Here is a 19,760-nt window from a genome sequence, read left to right on the forward strand (position 1 = left end):
TAATGATATGCCTCTCTCAATTCCAATCTGTTGTGTCAACAAGGAAATCTGGATTCAATATTGTTAGATGTACCAATTTCTAAGGAAAGTCAGAAATTGAGTATTTACATGACATATTCCAATTCTAACACATTGGCTTTTTTTAAAAAAACACATAGTGTGAACCAAACAAAACACATTCTACGGGTCTGAAACAGAGGCCGAGAGAGCTGTCAGGCCCTCTGAAGAGCTCTGTGCAGGACTGACAAAGCTGAATCAGTATTTTAGGAAGTTTAGTTTCACGCCAGACTGTTTCAAGGCTGATTCCAGGCTGATGCACAAGTATATTCAAATTCAGTTCCCAAGGTCTTGAGTCCAGAAGCATGGTGGCGATAGCTTATAGATAATACTTTTATAATCTTCTGCTGTCTTTCCTATATTTGACTCTCCTGGGTGACCACTACAATGGCACAGCCTAGTCAGTTCAGATATTAGGATCTTTACGTTTCAAATGTTATTGTCCTTTCCCCTTTACTTGTATCACTGTCATTGAGTTACTATTTCCTACTACATTTCCCATAATTCTTCACTACATTCATTCCACCCAGCCAGCTCTCTTTTTCACCCTCCCTAGAATCTGACAGGCCACAGAAATATCTGATTTCAAAGAGATGCTCGCATTCTATACTGATGCCATCTAGGAGTGTAAATGCCCCATGTCACACTGCTGAGTGGAGAAAGGTAAGAAAAATCATTACAGGTCTTTATATTTTCTTATCTTTTAAAGTGTTTTGAAGAGACAGAAATGTTTTATTTTTCAGCCAATGTCTTAGAAATTTATTTTTGTTCCATCTGTGCAAATCCAAATGCAATAAGAATTTTGAAGGATAGAACTGAAATGTGTACTCAAAATGTGACACCAATAAGATTACAAGAAATAGTGAAGGAAGTCTTCTGTAAGACTGACAATGACTGACTCCAACAGCATGGATTTGAATATAAATCTTGCACAAATAAATGGACTACTAAGAAAAAATTAAGCTGCTATCCTGCCTGACGAATATGCCATTATAGCAATACAAAGGCAAACAGATTCGTTTAAGTTAGGCTCGAGGCTTAATTTTTTTCACAACTATCATCAGAAAGTACATATTAAGTTCCTATTCTCAACTCATTTCATGATATAAATTTTTTTCACATTTTGAAAGTAGGGAAATCAATGTTTAAGACAAAAAACAAAATATACAAAGAAAATTTGAATTGGCTAAAGAAAAGTTTAGTTACTTTGGTAGCAATAGGATTTTTTTTTTAAGTAGATGTGAGTGTAATCAGATAATCCTATTTTCCAACTAATGGAGATTATGGTTCTATCTTAAATGTATGCATTTGAAGATTATGTTTGATTATTTGCTGCCTGGGATTGATATAAAATTGGCATATTACAATATGCCATGATGTGATTAACCCAGTTGCATATCATTAAACCATTATTTAGTAATTAACAGTGTTCTTATAAAAAGAATGAGATACATTCATCATTTATTTTCAATACAGCTTTGTATAATTAGAATAATATGCTATTTGATCTATTAAGCTACCAATTAAATACAAAATACTTAATAGGTACCAGAGAGTTGTGCTCTGAAATTGCACAATTGTCCATTGTGTGGTCATTTCTCTCACTGTCCCTTCTTCCAAAGCATGGGGGAGCAATCCATAAAATACATTCATGGAAAAGGGAATATTAAGAAACAATGAGAGCCACAAAGAAGTCCTGAAGTGGCCAATAGTGTTACCCTTCTCCAGGCAAGTAGAAAAATCTAATTTGTGTTCTATCTCCTTTCCAGGCCCCTACTCGGTGCCTTTGAAGATGAGTATAATTAATAAAATGGCACCAAACTGTCAGAAAAAGAAAACAGAAAAGGGCACAGTTTAAGTGCCTAGATTATAGAAAAATTGGAAATTTTAAATAGAGTATTTCTGAACAACGACGAGGTGGTTTTTCCAACTTCCAATTAGGGATTCTATCTTTATGAAGATTCGTGTCCCTGGCAAGAGATCAAAGTCATATATTCTTATTATTCTCTCCCAATTTATCTTTAATGTGCTATCAGATGAAATTTTATCACTTTATTCAGAGTTTATCACTTTATTCTGCTCAAGAATTTAACACTGTCTACAATATCAAATCCAATCTCATACATTTTTCAAGATAGTCACAGACTAGCCTTTGTTACTTTTAGAATACTAATGATGATGGTAAAAACAATAAAAGCTAACATTTTTCCTAGGTATTGTGCTAAATGTGTCATATTATCTCATTTAATTCATGGTGGTAAAAAAAAATGGGGAAACTGAGGCTGTGAAAAGTAACCTAACTTGGCCTGAGTCTTACTGCTTCTATGTTGCAAAGTCGAGCTAAATCCAAGGTTGTATGTTACCTTCCAGTACGTGCTACAAACTTCACAATATTCCACCACTCCTTAACCTCCTCTGTACTCTCTCTGAATCAGACCAGACTCTTCCATGTACTTGGTATTGACTCATTCTTTTCTCAGTGTCTTAGTTCATGCTATTTCCTTCCTTAAAGTGTGTACTTTATTGCTTAGCCAAAAACACTTCCTCTTTCAAGGTGTGAATCCCATGCCTTTTCCTCCAAAGCTATTCCACCCCAAATGCATACCTTGGATCTAAGACTCATTCATATTACCATAGTGCCTAGTGAAGAGATACAAAGGTGGCTATCTTTCACTAAATATCTTTCTTGAAAGCATTAATAGTAAGGACACAAATAATCCATTATAAAACAAAGAATGGTGTATGCACATTTGATTCCTTGTTACAAAAGATAGGTTTGCTGCCAGACATATTTTCTGTGCCAGATTTTCCATCATCAACAAAATTTTCAGAAAGATTTTCATTCACTTTCTGACTGCCCTTGGCCCGTGCCCAATTTTTTTCTTAAGAGCTTCCAAATTTACAAGTGCTGCTGCTGAGCACAAGCAGTATACAGCCAGAGCAAGAATTTTTCTTATAGAGAAATGGGATCCATTTCAATTTGGAGGCAAAAGAGGGAACTCTTCTGAGGTTGTACCCATTGTCAGGAATGGTGGGCTCCACTCCTCTTTTGACTTTTCCTCACTACTTTCTCTGCTCCCTTTTCCCTTGGAATCAGGTCCATTCACACCCTTGGGATGAGTCTTGGCTTGGCCATGATACTAAAGGAAAGCTCTTCTTGAGAACATGGTGGGTTCACTAAAGCTCCAGTATATTTTACTACATGTTATTATGACACCTTTACCCAAATCCTAAGCTCATGATGCCCAAACTCCTTTTTGTGTCTCTGATACATTCATTATTGGCAGGGCAGTGATGACTGCCAAATTGGCAGGCTGGTGGTGGGGGGGGGGGGGGGGGGGCTGCTCTGGACCCTAGACAGGACTGACTAGGTAGAACAGTTGCCATTTCTTTATGCTAGGCAACATCAGGTGCATAGGTATCACTTCAAGAATGTCAGTTTAGATTCGCTGCATAATTGTACTTACAGAAGAGTCAGCATGGTGTAGTGATTGAATGGACTCTGAAGCCAGACTGTTTAGGTTTGAGTTCCAGCTCTGATACTTACACACTGTGTGACCTTGAATAACTTAGTTATTTGACCTTATAATATCTCAGTTTTTTCGACTACAAAACAGGGATGATAATAGGTCTTATCTCATAGGGTTTTTGAGACAATTAAAATGAGTTAACATATGTCAAGCCTACAGAGCAATGATAGCACTCAACAGTGTTAGCTACTACTGTTTAATATTTGTTGAGTAAATAAATACCAAATAATGAATTTATTTTATAATAGGTTTTCTTCACTTGTCTCCTTCCTCCTCAAGAACAAGAACTACTTGAGAGCAGAGAGCAGGTATTACTCCTCTTTGTGCATCCCCAGCAGTTTCCTGGAGGATGGGGCATTGTATGTGCACAATGGCTGTTGAAGGAATGAAAACTGTGGTCATTGGAGAGAAGGGGTAAAGGGAAGTAGAGTTAAGGTTGTAAGAGTCAAAATTATTTAGGAGTAATGAGACTATTATGTTGGCAGTTTGGTCCCCGTCAGTGTTGAAGTCATGTCCAGAGTGATGGCAGTAGTTAAAGTGAAGAGGCAAATCATGAAACAGATGTCAAAGTTCTGAGGAGAGAAAAAAGTATGAACCTAAAATGTAAGAAGGCATTGGCATGGAGATTAGCTTCAACTGCTGGCACAAACCACTTATAAACAGAAGTATCCAACATATAAAGAGTTTTCCATGAAGAGGAAGGTGTATTGTCTGGTGATACCTGGGGAAACGGAATGCCAACACTACTCATAGTATGTGAGATATGAAGTATCCCTTTAAGATGACTGAGTATTCTTTATCTCCTATCTTCAATGTCCTAAAGCAATTTTCAAAACAGAGCTTATGATATCCTTCATTTTCTTCCACCAAAATATATACAAATCAACAACAACAGTATCATGGGATGAATCATGTCCCTTAAAAATTCATATGTTGAAGTCCTAACCCCCAGTACCTCAGAATATAACTGTAATTGGGAATAGGGTCTTTAAACAGATAGTTAAGATAAAATTATCATTAGTGTGGGCCCTAATTCAACAAAATTGATTTCCTTATAAGTAAAGGAAACTTGGACACAGACAGGTACAGTGGGAAGACAATGTGAAGACACAGGGGAAAGTTGACCATTTACAAGCCAAGGAGAGAGACCTCTGAAGAAACAAACTCTGCTGACACCTTGGTCTTGGACTTCTAGCCTCTAGAACTGTGAGAAATAAATTTCTGTTGTTTAGACCATGTAGTCCATGATACTTTGTGAGGGCAGCCCTAGCAAACTAATACAAACAGCAAAAACAATCTGTTCTTCCTCTAGTCTTTGTCATTTCAGTAAGTGGTACCATTGTCCTTATAGCTGTTAAAGTCCAACACCAACGAGTCAGTTTTTATTTCCCTTTTTCTCTTGCTGCTTGAGCCCACATCTAATCCATCAGCAAATTCTTTTAACTCTACCCTGAAATATACCCCAATTCAACCAAGTCAACTCGACACCCCTGTTTCAGCCGCCATCATCTCTCTCTGTCTCCCTCTTCAAACAATCTCCTATCATTCTCCTCTCAAACTGTGCTACAGCCACCGTGACTTTTTCCCTTCTTCATAGATGCTAGGTTCATTCTCATTCTGGGAAGTTTTCACTTACTTGCTAGTTATTTTCTCTGCCTACAATTATCTGTGCCCTCCTCCCCCGGGATCTTTGTATCATTGATCTTTCTGGTGATTTGCGTCTCAGCTAAACATGTTCTCAATGTTATAACCTCTCGAGCTAACAGCTCTGACACATAACCTTGTTTTATTTTCACATTTTTATTATTATCTGATATTTGCCTGTTTATTATTTGGTTGGTAAAGAACGTTCATTGGGATTTACTGCAAGTCTAGGATTGGCAACTTGTTCTCACAGTTGAAAACAAGAGATATTAATTGTCCCTATATTCTCTTTTCTTTGTTAAAAAAAGGAAATTAAAAAAAAAATCTATAGCTAGAAGCAGGCAATTCTCTTCAAGTTTTATTTAGACGCAAGAAAATTGGCCCTTCTCTCAATACCACAACACACAACCATCCCATAGAGAATCTATGGAGATGGCTGGGGAACAGAGAGGCAGAGTGTTCTGCCTCACCCCTCCCCCAAAGCCAAGTATGACAAAAGGTAGAAATTGGGGGTGTCTGCAAGAAGGAAATAGTAGTAGTCCATTCCCCACTGTATGTCTACTTGAGCTATCATGTCAGTGTGACTACCTAAACACAGGGCAATGACCTGGCAAGAGGAGAGGAAAGACAGCAATCTTATTAGATGGTGAGGCAGGTATGAGGATGTTTCTCATGAGTGGACACCCCATAAGGTAGTTGGACTTTGGCTATTTTGATTATATCCAATCAAGGTGACACCAGCAGAGAGATTCTGTTGAGTACACCACTGGGATGGGAGCTGAGGCAATGCAAGAGGCAGCATTAGAATTACATCTCTCCAACTGTGGGGTTCTATGGTCAAAGACCTCAGAACGTCATGTGAAAATCTCATTTCAGGCCTGACAAGAGAGGCAGAATTTGGATACCTGTCATACACAAGGTACCAGATGCCAAGAAGCATTTGCCAAAAACGTGACAACAAACAAACACAAGTTGGGAATAGAGACACTTGTCTCTTTGCCTCTTACTCCACTCTGCTCCCAACAATTGCCAGAAGAAAGGAGAGCTGTAAGGCTGTGAATCAGATATGATACTGGAGTTTTTAACTGAAGAAAGTTAACATTTAACAAGCAAAAATTACCAGAGAATTTTGGAATCTTCCCAAGAAAGGATTAAGAACAAAAATTGAACTCAATAGAAAACAGATAAGAGAAAAAAAATTCGAATTTTTTATGTCATAGATTTGAGATACCTTAATACACTGGCTACAACTTATTAGTCTAATATATACACTCCATGTACTCTCATGTACCTCTGTATGCACAATGCTTAGAACAGTGTCTGTACATAATAGGGTAATAGAGTATAGGTGACTAAAGGACTTTGTATTTTGGGTGGTAGTTGAGCATGATGAAAATGGAAAGAAGAGAGAGAAAAGCTAGTTTTGATGTTATAGGCATATTCAGACTAAAACCCAAGTATTCAGACACCTGATGTGATTAATCTATGTCCATGGTCAGCAGTCCATTTGAAGCCCCTAAAAAGGTTCATAGAGAAGTTCTCTTGGTAACCTCAAGAGTCCTCAGCCTAAATCCTTGAAGTGGCTAGCATTGAGAATGCTTCTACCACTTGGAATCAGCAGCGACCTCTGCTGGTTTAGAGACCTTGGGCTTCCGTGGTAAAACTGGATTGTGATCAGGAGCAAATGAATCTTGAAGACAACTCTGTGCAGGTAGTTAGAGGGAGAGTCCTGTAGTACCAAGAAGCTCCCTCAGAACGATTGACAGTGAATCATGCTGAGGAAGGACCCAGCAAGATGCTAAATAAAACATAAAGCTCAAGAGATGTAAGGCAATAACACGCTGTTAAAGTTTTGCTTCCTTTTTTACTTTCCAGACTTCCCTTGAGCTGCAGGTTGTACTGATTTCTCCTGGGTGGAAATGTGAGGGAAAAGGAGATAAGGGTAGACGGATGAGGGAGTGATGGAAACTGAAGGCCACCTCAGGGGAGTGTGACATCAGGAGAAGACTCCTCACCCGTCCTAACAGAAACAAGTGATGGCTCACCTGCTGTGTAGAGCTCGCCATGGCCCATCACTGGTTATCAGCAGCAACACCAGCCAACCAACAGGGGACTATACCAATGGCCAGTTAAGAAAAAAGAGGTTGCTGTCTCTCCTCCTCTTCCCAACACTGGTTTTCCTCAGATATGATTCTTGAATAGAAATGTTTCTGACTAGTGAAAACAAAAAGGAAAAGATGATGAGGGATGCACTTGTGAACACAGTTGATCTTTTACTCAAACGATTTTTCATCCAAAGTCTTTTGATTTAAAAAAATCTCCTTTTTACAATGTCAACTTTTCTTTTTTAAAATATTAAAGACTAACTACATACTTTGATTTCTCAGGTTGAAATTTATAGCAAAGCATTTTTTCTTTATTTTTAATAGCTTTCAATGACCTAATTTTTTTTTCAGCAATCCCTTTTATGTGGTACATAGAAGGGAAATACAGACAGATAAACGAAAGCCAATTTTTTTTCCAGAGAAAGAATGTGAATGCTGTAATTTGAAGGAAATGGCAAGGTATGCACTGATGTGATTGGCAAACAAAAAATTCAGTCTAAGATGTGGCTTTAATATGAAGCCTGTTGGGTAGCGTCATTGAGGGAAAGCAATCATCTATGGTTTCAGGAGATTCCCATTCTAATCCCAAATGAGTTGACTATTTTTTACGTAAATTTTAGCATGCCTTATATCTTCTCTGGGCCACAGGCATATAAAATAAAGATTTGGTCTAGAAATGGTCTAGAAAATATCTAGCATCTCTTCCAAATGTGAGCATCTATGACTCCTTAGGGTTGGGAATGACCCCAGACAGCTATGAACTGAAGGAAAGAACCCTTTGGGCAGTTCCTCAGTTCATTGTGAAATCCCTCTAAAGACCATTTCATTTCAGACTGAAATGTAAAAATGTTTCAAGGTAGAGCAAGACATAAAATTAAAAGAAATGTTTTAAACATGTATTCCATATAGGATAATACATTAAAGAGAAAAGCTATGACTAAAGCAAAGTTCCATGAGATCAAAGATTGGATCTGTCTTATTTGTTCCTCTATTATCAATGCCTGGCTCAGGGTGACATTTAGGAAGTAATGAAATAACTATTGGTTGAAGGAATAAATGTAGATAATTTGTCACAGTGAAAAAAATGTTTGTTAAAAAAAACAGATAAACTACTTTACTAGCTTCCTTTGATCCCATGTCATCTCCACCCTGCAAGGGCACAGACCAATGTTGACACGAGGCAGGATGGACGTACCAATGCAATCTCTGCCTCAGAATTGAGACAACCCAAGGCACTGTGCCCCATGAGTGACTGCTGCATTCCTATGTCAAATCCACAGTCATTGAACGGGGGCATTTAATCCCAGCACTGACCACCAGGCTTCTGCATTAGCCAAACTTTATCCTGTTTTGCTGACAACAGCCTTTAACGTCCTGTTTCAGAGCCTTCCCTATTACTGTGAGTGTCACTCAGATTCAGGTTTCTGTCTTGGTCACAGCTTTACTTTCTGATTTCAGTAAATTGCCAGCTTCTACCTTATCCCAGTTATAGCTGGGGACCCACGTAGCTTCTTCGGATTCCCATAAATGTGTGTGGGAATCTTCACCTAAAATCCAATTCAATGCAAGGCTTCATTATCCATGGTCATCAGTTTCCTCCATCTAATATTTATCTTATTTCCTAGAATTCTGAACATCGCACACCTGGCTTTCCCAATCTGTGGCTCTTTTGGAGCTCCTTCCTGTATAGCCTTCTGGCTGCCTTGCTCTTCTGATGGAATCTCCACTTACAGATGGCCCTGACATAAAAACCAGCCTGAAACTTCCTTAACTTGGTATAAATAAATAATCACATTGGCCAAGTTGTCCTGACTCATAACAAGAAGTCATTTTCTTTCACCTATGAAAGCAATTAACAATGCTTTCTATTTTGGGATCTATGAGAACATGATCTGACAAGAATAATAAGTAGTTAGAACCAAAATTTTGAAATTATTAACCAATGAGAAAAATGTTGTTAGAACTTCCAATTTTACCACAAAGCAGTTTTGCCTCATGCTATTTTTTGAAACATACAAAGAAAGGAAAGTAAAATTCACCAATGACCATATTCTTTAAAATCTTATAAAAAAGAACTGAAAGTTTCTCCTTCACTTCTTCCAATATATTGCCTGGAGAGAATGGTGGAGTATTTATTGAACACCTACTGTGTATCCGGAACTGTTGTGGGAGCTGAGGATACAGGGCTAAACAACAACAACAAAATTATCTTATTTCGTGAAGCTTATATTTTGATTGAGAAAACCTGCAAACGAAAGAAAACTAAGAGAAAAATATAATGATAAATGGTAAGGAGAAAAATAACTCTAGAGTGGGGACGGGAAGGGTTACAGGAGTAGATTTTAGATTGGGCGGCCAGGAAAACTTCACAGAGGAAGTGATAAGTGAAACCATGCAGACGTCTAGAAAAGAACATTCCACAGATGGAATAGGAAGAGCAAATGCTCTGAGTTGAGGATGTAACTAGAATGTCGGAGGACAGCAAGGGGACTTGTATGAATGAAGTGGAGGGAAAGTGTAGTCCTAGAAATCCTAGTGATTGAATTTTGCATATAAGTGGAAGGTCAAGCCAGTAGGATTTGCTAGTGGTTTAGATGTGGGGTATGGGACAAAGAAGGGATTCAAAGATGCTTCCCAATGTTTAAGCCTTAGCAACTGGAAAGAAAGAGTTGTCATAAAGTGATATGGGAAGACTGTCAGAGTAAGTTTAGGATGGTTTAAGAATCAGAAGTTCAATTTTATTTTTTATTATTAAGTTTTTATTGAGCTAACTTAGTTATAACACTATACAGATTTCAGGTGTACATTATTATAATTCGACTTCTGTATACATTACATTGTATTCACCACTAAAGTCTAGTTTCTATCCATCACAGTACAAATGACCCCCTTTACCCATTTTGCCCTCCCCCGCAATCCCCCTCCCCTCTGATAACCACCAGTCTGTTCTCTACATTTGTGTGTTTGGTGGTTGTTTTTATTTTCCACATATAAGTGAAATCATACAGTATTTGTCTTTCTCTGTCTGATTTATTTCACTCAGCATAATACCCTCAAATTGCGTCCATGTTATTGCAAATGGCAAGGTTTCATCTTTTTTATGTTAGAGTAGTATTCCATTGTGTGTATATATATATAGTACATCTTCTTTATCTGTTCATTCATCAGTGGACACAGTTGTTTCCATGTCTTGGCTATTGTAAATAATGTAATGAATACATGGTTGCATATATCTTTTCAAAATACTGTTTTTGTATTATTTGGATAAATATCCAGAAGTAGAACAGCTGGATCATATGTCTACTCTTCATTTTTTGAGGAATCTCCAGACTGTTTTCTACAGTGGTTCCACCAGTTCACATTTTAGACATGTTAGCTTTGGGATGATGACATGTCATTTGAGTAGAGATGTTAGTAAGCAGTTGGAAAGGAGTTTGGAGTTAGGGAAGAGATCCAGAATGGAGATGTAAGTCTGAGAGTTATCCTCATATAGATGGCGTTTAAAGACCGAGAGTGGAAGTGATTGTGGATGAAATGAGAATAGATTTAAGAATAAAGCTTTAGCTAACTTTGAAGTTACATAACTGGAAAGAGTAGAGAGACTAGCAAAGGAAAACAAGAGTAAGGAACCAGAGATGTAAGAGGAAAACTAGGTGCCTATGGTGGCTTGTAAGCAAAGAGTAAAAAGTGATTCAAGGAATTTATTCTATGATTATATAGAGTCATATATGCATAACCAAATATGTATGTATGCATATGTCTGTGTATTTATGTAAAGAGGATTTTTATTTTATAAAATGAGATCATGCTATATTTAATCATCTAAAATATGTTTTTTTTAAGAAAAAATTTTTTTGAGGAAGATTATTCCTGAGCTAACATCCCCTGCCAGTCCTCCTCTTTTTTTTCTTTTTTTGTCTGAGGAAGATAGGCCCTGAGCTAACATCCGTGCCCATTTTCCTCTATGTTATATGTGGGACGCCTGCCACAGCATGGCTTGATAAAGCGGTGCATAGGTCCACACCCAGGATTTGAACTGGCGAACCCCAGGCCACAGAAGTGGAGCGCACAACTTTAACTACTGCGCTACCAGGCTGGCCCCTAAAATATGCTTATTAGCTTATCATGGAAGAAATTTTTGTAGCATCCTCACTCTTAAGATTAAAGATATTTTATTTTCAAATGTTTGACTTTCCACATTATTAAAACAAAGTATCATGATGAATTCTTTTATTTAAAAAAATGACAGTACAGTGAAAATACTGGGTGTGGATTTTTAAGGTAACACTTGCTTCCTTCTATCTAGTTAGCAGAAGTTCTCTTTGTAAAATTAAGAAACCAAGGAAAAACAAACCAAGGAATAAGGGAATAGGAACCAAAGAGAAGAAAAAATCAAATTGTTCATATTTTTTTACTGTTGCTATTAGTACATGTCAACAGATGCTGATTTTCTTTTATTAAAATCAGGAAATAGGGTTTGAATAGAGTGGAAATTTTTATGAAAAAACTATGAAACAGCTGACAGTTTATGTTCATTCTTACCAAAGATGAAAGTGCTGTTTTTTCTAAGATTCTAGCATCTGTTGGTTTCACAAAGATAAACTCTGTGGCAAATCACCTATGTGGGAACTCCACGATTTTCATTAGTTAGGAGAGATGAAAAATAAATAAATTCACAGTAGTTACAATGTGTTACTATTCACACATTTAAGACAGCGACAATATGGCGCATTATTTCCCCCCATCTGGAAAACGTTGAATGAGCGGAAGGCATTCTGTTAGAAGATATGGATGGAGTATCCCTCAAAGGCTCTCAATGCTCCGCAGATTTCCCCCAAATAAGAGAACTTTTTAAACACTGAATTAGCTATGTCACAAGACATTTCATCTACTAAAACTTAAGTGAAAATCAAATAACTAATTATTAAACATTGACTATATACCAGAAACTGTGCTGGGCAGTTTACACTTTGTAACATGTTTCAGATCATTCACTGGCTTTCAGCGTGGAGTGTATAGAAATGTTTGTTTTGAAGTAGTTCTCTCAAAGAGAATAACAAACATCTCATAGAGCATACTTTAAGGACTTTATTAATTGGAAGTAAGTACACTGGCAGCACAATTTTACAACCAGTAGTTCTTAAGATCCAAGTGTTATAACAAATTACATATCTTTAAAAAATTTCTGAGTATTTACCATAGACATAAAAGTAACACAAGTTCCCTCTATGAAAAACTGTCCCTGAATAAAAATAACTGAGGTGGGCAAAGTCAGTAATTTTGTTATTCCTCAACTGCCCGTGAAATACCATTCTCCTTCTTCTTCATTCTTTTGTTGTTGTTGTTACTTTTTGCTGGGGAAGATTCTCCCTGAGCTAACATCTGTGTCTATCTTCATCTATTTTGTATGTGGGTTATTGCGACAGCATGGTCACCAACGAGCAGTGTAGGTCCAACCCAGGAATCAAACCCGGGCCGCCAAAGCAGAGTGAGCTGAACTTAATCACTATGCCACCGGGCTGCCCCCATTCATATTTTTTATTTTGAAAAATCAACTGGATTGAAGTAGATTTCATGTTCAAAAGTGCTTGCTGAAATGATTTGTAGTAAAATAGCAAGAAAGGATGGCATGTTGTGAAATGATTTCTGAACTGGCCTTCATTCAGACCAGGCCTGCAATCTCAGCTCTGATGCTAATTGGCCACTTACTCTTGTCTTTTAGATCCTTATGCCCTCTGCTCTCCTCTTTGTAAAATAAAGAAAGCAAACCATGACTATGCAGACAATCAAGGAATGGGATGCTGAGATGCAACTTCTAGATTAGAAGCCATTTCAATTGAAGTATCCTTTTCTGGGTAAATACAGAACATTTTTTTGGTAGCCATGAAATTAAGGGAGAAAATTATGAAAATGTCTTGTTTCTTTCTATTTTTAGAAATTATGATGACCTTTTATAATCTCTTTTTTTTCTTTTCCTACAAAGATGGTTTCTCTTTTACTTTGTTCTGCTTCATCTGAGGATCTTTGTTTGTATGTTTTCTGATTACACTTCGCAAATATTTAAGTTAAACTACTTTTAGTTTCCATTCTCTTTTCTTGCTTTTATATTTTTGTCTTTTCCCTTTGCACTTCCCCTGAATTGACCTTCTGCAGCATCCCTTGGGCTCCTTAGCAACAATTACATATTTTTATTTCTTACATTACTTTTGGAAACAAGTCTGAAATTTTTAGAGTAAAGTTTTGTGTGTATGTATATCTCCTGCATCACAATCAATATTTGTTGAACGGCCAACTTTCAGCCCTGTCTCCATCTGCTGATTCATGTTTCTTGTCTATGGATGTCAATCATTTTCATATTTTGTGGAGAACACAGAATTGATGTTCTAAATCGACGTTCTAAATTTCCTCTTTCTTTCAGAAAACAATTTTCAATATTAAGTTCTTGCTCATTCTTCATGACAGTTCTTGCATTTTCTAAGGCCTCATTTCACTTATTTGCTTTGTACGTTTGTTGAATATTCAGTCACCCTCAGACGGGACATGATGAATCTGGGCCTAGCATTTGATGGCGCTGAGACTTTCAGCCCCTTCATTGTGTACTTATTCTTCTCTAGGGTACGATAAATGTCCCCACTCAGCTCTAGAGCAGGCCAGACTGATGCACCAGGATCCTAAGTTACTTTGTGATATCCAGCAGAGATTTATTGAAAGTGGGGCTGGTGGACCGAGGTTCAGTTTCATGCAGGTTCTCTCACCTGGGAGATTCTGTGTTCTTTTCTATAGACTTGTTTTGTGCTGTTCTCAGCATATCGATAACCAATGTTGTGGCTGGACTGACCCTTGTGGTTCTTGTTATATTGCAAGATGCCTTCAGCAATAATCATCAGGGAATTTTTAAAAAGACAATGTTTATTACTTCCAAGACCTGGAAATTACATGACACACCTGGGCCACATAGTGAGGTTACAGGTAGAGGGAGAGAGAGAGAGGTCAGGCTTTTTGGGGGGTCGAGGGTGAGGGCTTAGGGTTTCGTGGGCTCACCCATTATTGGTGAATTTAAAACATAAGAGTGAGAATTTAAAATGCAGGAAGAGAAAAACAAGTAGCCCAAATGCTGTTATTGAAATCAACCAAGATCTCTAAAATAAAGGAACCTGGAGGTAGTGGGTGGGTGGGTGGGGGTGCGCCTGGCTCTTTATCTAGTCATATGGCTGGCAATGTGTTTATTGAAATAGCCATCTTTGAAGTGGATGCCTCTTTGAAGTGGATGCCTCAGCAATCAAAGCTTAAGTTGAGCACTTGCATTCCAAAAAGAAAAACCAACTGTCAGGGCTTACACTACAAGAATAAAAATATGAAATGCTACGCCACAAAGCCCGTAGCGCTTCCAGTGCTCTTCCTGTCTTTCTTTCTTGACAGCAATTTTTTTCTTCAGCAATTTAGCATCATATGTTGCAATGTGTTTCTGTGGGTTACATCCTAGTTGCTACCCTGTCCCCTCCTGGGTGTTGAATCATTGAAGGGATCCAGGCAGGAAAGAGCTAACAAGAGTGGAGGGGAGCGATAGGCTCTGTCCACAAAAATAGTCAATGAGCATTTGGGAGAGTGAAAGACAATTTTGCGTGTCATGGAATTAAAGGGGTCAATGGGATAGTGGTGAGATTTCTCTTTTTTTTTCATTTGAGGAGGTGGATGAGGGTGAGAGGGGAGGTAGATCTTTGTGGTATTCTAATTCAGAGGGTGGAGGTGTGGTGAACATTCAAATGATGTATTTCTCAACACTTTACTAAATAGTTTTCTTTTACATTTAGTTTACTCTGTCTTCTCAGCTTTTGACATTTTAGTTTTTTGGTATATTTCCATGTGTATTTACTGTGAAGCTGAGACAAACCACATCACGCACTACATTATGTCTACATGTGAACAAAAGAGATTTTGAAGCTCATTTGAAATCCAAGCCACTATTCCAGATTGCTGGTTATATATACCCATATTTCCTCTAGGCCTTCTGTGACAGTTATTAGATTGGGCTGTAAAAATTTGAGGGTATATTGAAAAACACATAAAGAAGCACTTTCATCAAGAAATGCAAGGTCATAGCTATAAAGAATCCAGGGCCTCAACTTTTATATTAGTCTACTTCTAAGTTCTTAAACAAAAATATACCATTCCAGCTCCATAAAATTTAAAGGGCAATGAGAGTTAAAGAAATTCTTTATTTAAATTTTTAAGGAATAATTTCCAAATTTTCACATATTCACAGTACATTCTGAATCCAATTGTAAATAAAGGCTTATATTTATTATAAATAAATGCATAAATACAGAGACAGGGGAAAGAACTTTGAGGTTGAAATCAGGAATTTTCCAACTCCATCACCAACAATATCGTGATATTGATCATTAATCACAAAATGAGGCAACTTTAAAAGCCCCTTGAAAATCATTTAGAATGATGGTTCAATGTACTATAAGCTATATCTCCTTTTGATAAACTTAAAAATGTGATGTTGCCTCCTAGACTACGATAACTCTTCCATGGGATATTTGTCCCTTTTTACTGGTAATCATTCGAATATGTTTTCCTACTCAAACTGATGTAGAGGTCATCAAGCTTTAACATACATAAATTATCTTTGCATAATTAATATTGAATATGCAATATAAAAGTACAACCTAGAAATTTTGACCTTCCATCCCCTCAGTTAAAAATAAATTATCCAGGGCCCGGCCCAGTGGTGCAGCAGTTAAGTGTGCATGTTCCACTTCGACAGCCCAGGGTTCACCAGATCCCAGGTGCGGACATGGCACCACTTGGCAAGCCATGCTGTGGTAGACATGCCGCATATAACGTAGAGGAAGATGGGCACAGATCTTAGCTCAGGGCCAGTCTTCCTCAGCGAAAATAGGAGGATTGGCAGCAAATGTTAGCTCAGAGCTAATCTTCCTAAACAAATAAATAAATAAATAAATAAAATTAAAAAATAAATTATTTAGATTAACCTCTTGATTTGAGACATAAGAAAAGTCATGGAGAAGTGCACTATCTTGTCAAATATTGCACTACTTGTAATTGGAAGAAGTCAGGGCCGTGACGCAGCCTTTCCACAAAATTATACAATCCAGCAAGATAGGATCCATTGACACGGCTTCATAAATTGATATCATTCCGACAAGATTCTGCTGTTTTCTGGGTTTCCTTTGTGTGTTATGTCGGTTAAGATAGTTTTGAGCTGCTTTGCTACCCTTATTTTCTAACTTTTATTCTTGAGATCACAAAATGATTGTTTCAACTCTAAGCATGGCATTTAGCCATAGTCACACGGAAAAATGGGGAATAGTAGGAAGAGGTAGGGTTTTTTTGGAATATATCACCTTATGTCTTATTAACCCAGAAATATATCATATGACCACACCTATTTGCAAGGGAGTCAGAAGCAAGACATTGACATACCAAGCAAAATTCATCCATTACTGAATATCTGTTATTCAGTAAATATTAAGCAACTGGCAATATCTGCCCCACATACTCTTATATTGTTGTTGACATGCATGGATATTTGTAGCAATTGTTAAGTATAGCTAAATTAATAGGATACATTATTTATGTCAGCCTCAAATAATAAACTAGTTTTCTTAAATTTTTATTTGCAAACTTTGTAGTTCTTCTAGTATGTATGATATTTTCCTTTTATATTCAAGTTTATATTCATAATCAATGTTGGTCTTTGTTCAAATATCAGTGGTCTATATAATTGATCACTGATAAGTGATAATTTATGAATTATAAATTATATTGACAAATTATATTCTATAATGATGAAGATTTTTCATTCTAATAAATTAGCCATGCTCTTTTAGGCCAAATGAGTCTTACATTTGAAACAACTTACTCATGCTAATGTATATTCATTAAATCTGGTAAACATCAGATGAACTTTGACTATATTGTAAGCTACAAACGTATTAAAAGAAAACATTCTTAACAAGAATATTACAGTGATATTAGGATAAATTTCACCGTTTTTGAAAAGAATTTATCTTTTAGACTATCCTCCTGTAATACTGTTTTTCTTAAATGACTGATAAAAATTGAATATCAGTGAGATAGTAAAATATTCTCTGGAAAGTATTCTAGGTTAGCAGAATGTGTTACCACAAAATGTGTCTCTTTGGCTTCATTGTTTTTAAGAACAAAAGACTCAGGAAGAAATGTTGAACATCCCTCCAACTGCTTAAAAGAATTTAAGATATATGGCCTATTTCAGGAAGGAGATAACACCATAGATAACTAGAATATGATATGAACTAGGTGTGGTAGACCGGGAGGAACCTAGCAAGGCCCATTTGATCAAAGAGCTCTCCATGTCCCATTGTCTCTGCGAGGCATGGCAAATATTTGTTTACTAAACATTTGCTTTCCCACCTCCTTGTGAATTGCCTTCCTCCCCTTTGAAGTCCCAAAACAATACTCACAATATCCTCCCTTGTCTTTAGCTAAAGATGGTATTTAAAGTGGTGGCTTCAGCCATTTTGGTGAGTTGGTTTTCCTGGGTTTCTCTCATGTACATATGCTATTAAATTTCGTTGATTTTCCCCTGTTATTCTGTCTCATATCAATTTAATTATTAGACCAGCCAAAAGAACCTAGAAGAGTAGAGGAATATTTCTTCTTCCCCTACAGTATATAGACTACAACAATTCTGCATTTTTAAATAAGTTCATATTTATGCCTTAATCAACAACCAGATTTGGGGTTATAATTAACACTTTATTGTGGACTTTGAAATGCCTAATGAGAACTTGTGGCTGAAGAGGTAGAAAATTGACATGAAATTATCCCCATAGACAAGGGTTCTCTGCAAAAAATATTTTTAGTACATTAATGAGCACAGGAAAATGGCCAACAGAGACCTCAAAGAACAGCTTCCTAGAATATTATTTTGAAATCTTATTTCATAAAGAGTTTTGCTTATTTTGTCCTTACAGTATCACATTTCTCATCAGTTCTCAAAAAGCTAGCAGGTAGAGTTTCTTAAAAGGGGGGCATGAGTAAGAATAATTTAACTTAAATTTCTTCTCCATGAAAACCAGTATTTTTAAAAGATTTTGCTGTTCCTGGCCAAGGTCTGATGCACAAAATTACAAAACTGCTTATGAAAATGTTGTATAATGAAATATGAATTATGGATCTGCACAGTGTTTTGTAGGAGGCTTTCTGAAATCTGGGAAACAGATAATCAGTAATTTTTCACAAAATTTAAAATTGTTTCATGAAAGAGATGCCCAAAATAGTATGGAAGATGAGCTATAATTTACTAGAATAACTGATAAACTGATGCTCAAAGGGACAGATCATGAGATCCTTCAATTCAGTAATCACAGTGGTTGCAATAGGAAAGAAGGAACTGTAGTAATTTTTACCAGTATTAGTAGATTTATACTCACATCAATAGATTGCATATGACCAATGAAATTTTGAATATAAATAATTAAGTGGAAAACTAAAATTGGATTCCTAGAATAGCAATATTTTCCAGGATGGGTAAAGCACACATTAAGAACACAGACTTAAAACTTTAATTACATAGATTCGACTCCAGATTCTTCTTTTACTAGCTGTCATCTTGGTAGGGCCACTCTTTTTTTATTATACCAGATGGTAAAATTTACATTCTGTTGAAAGTTATATTCTTAAAAATGTGAATGGCATTTCCAGATTGTAAATTGCTGATACTTACCTGTTCTGTGTCTCGGTCTTCTCAACTGTAAATTGGATACAATCATGGTACTTATCTTGTGAGGTTGCTGTGAGGATTACATGAGGTAATACACATAAAGAGTTTATTACAGTGCCTGGAATATAGTATGTGTTTGCTTATTAAGTGCCGTTAGTAAGTGCTGCTCCCATTAGTAAAATAAATATAGACCATAAGGTTCAACATTTCCCAATTTATCTCCATACCATCTCCAGCTTTGTCTTCATCTTTATTTCAGGGTTTCATAGGAAAGACTTCTTTCTGAATTTCCTCTTGACACCAGCCATGAACAGTGACTTAAGCATCTGTTATAAATGTCATTTTATGTAGTATTACAAACTACCCTCCTTTATTTTTTGCAACTTCCATGTTAAGTACATCTGCCACGAAAAATCTACGTTAGGGCAACATTCCTTGGTATATATGAAATACTTGGGAATATCTAATCCTTAACCCCCTAAATCCTGACATGTATACGTACATACACACACAGACATACACACACACACACACACACACTTTCTTGGACCTACTTTTAGTGAAAGCAAATTAAATTGACACACAATTATAGTGGAGGGCTCATATGCAGTGAAAATTGCCCATGTTACCAATATTATAAGTGTACTCCACCTAAATTATACTGGTTATATAGGTAAAGAGTTTGCC

General features: G+C 36.8%; 1 long non-coding RNA gene across 1 annotated transcript in view; it reads left to right on the plus strand.

The window, feature by feature from the left end:
* The first annotated feature begins 611 nt into the window (after positions 1–611).
* LOC138921161 (uncharacterized) overlaps positions 612–19,760 on the plus strand; it is an 80,541-nt gene continuing 61,392 nt past the window's right edge. Inside the window, exon 1 of the long non-coding RNA XR_011433503.1 lies at positions 612–720. This is a non-coding gene — a long non-coding RNA (uncharacterized lncRNA). The remainder of the gene's footprint in view (positions 721–19,760) is intronic.

The sequence above is a fragment of the Equus caballus genome, chromosome 28 (assembly GCF_041296265.1).
Source record: "Equus caballus isolate H_3958 breed thoroughbred chromosome 28, TB-T2T, whole genome shotgun sequence".
Lineage (NCBI taxonomy): Eukaryota > Metazoa > Chordata > Mammalia > Perissodactyla > Equidae > Equus > Equus caballus.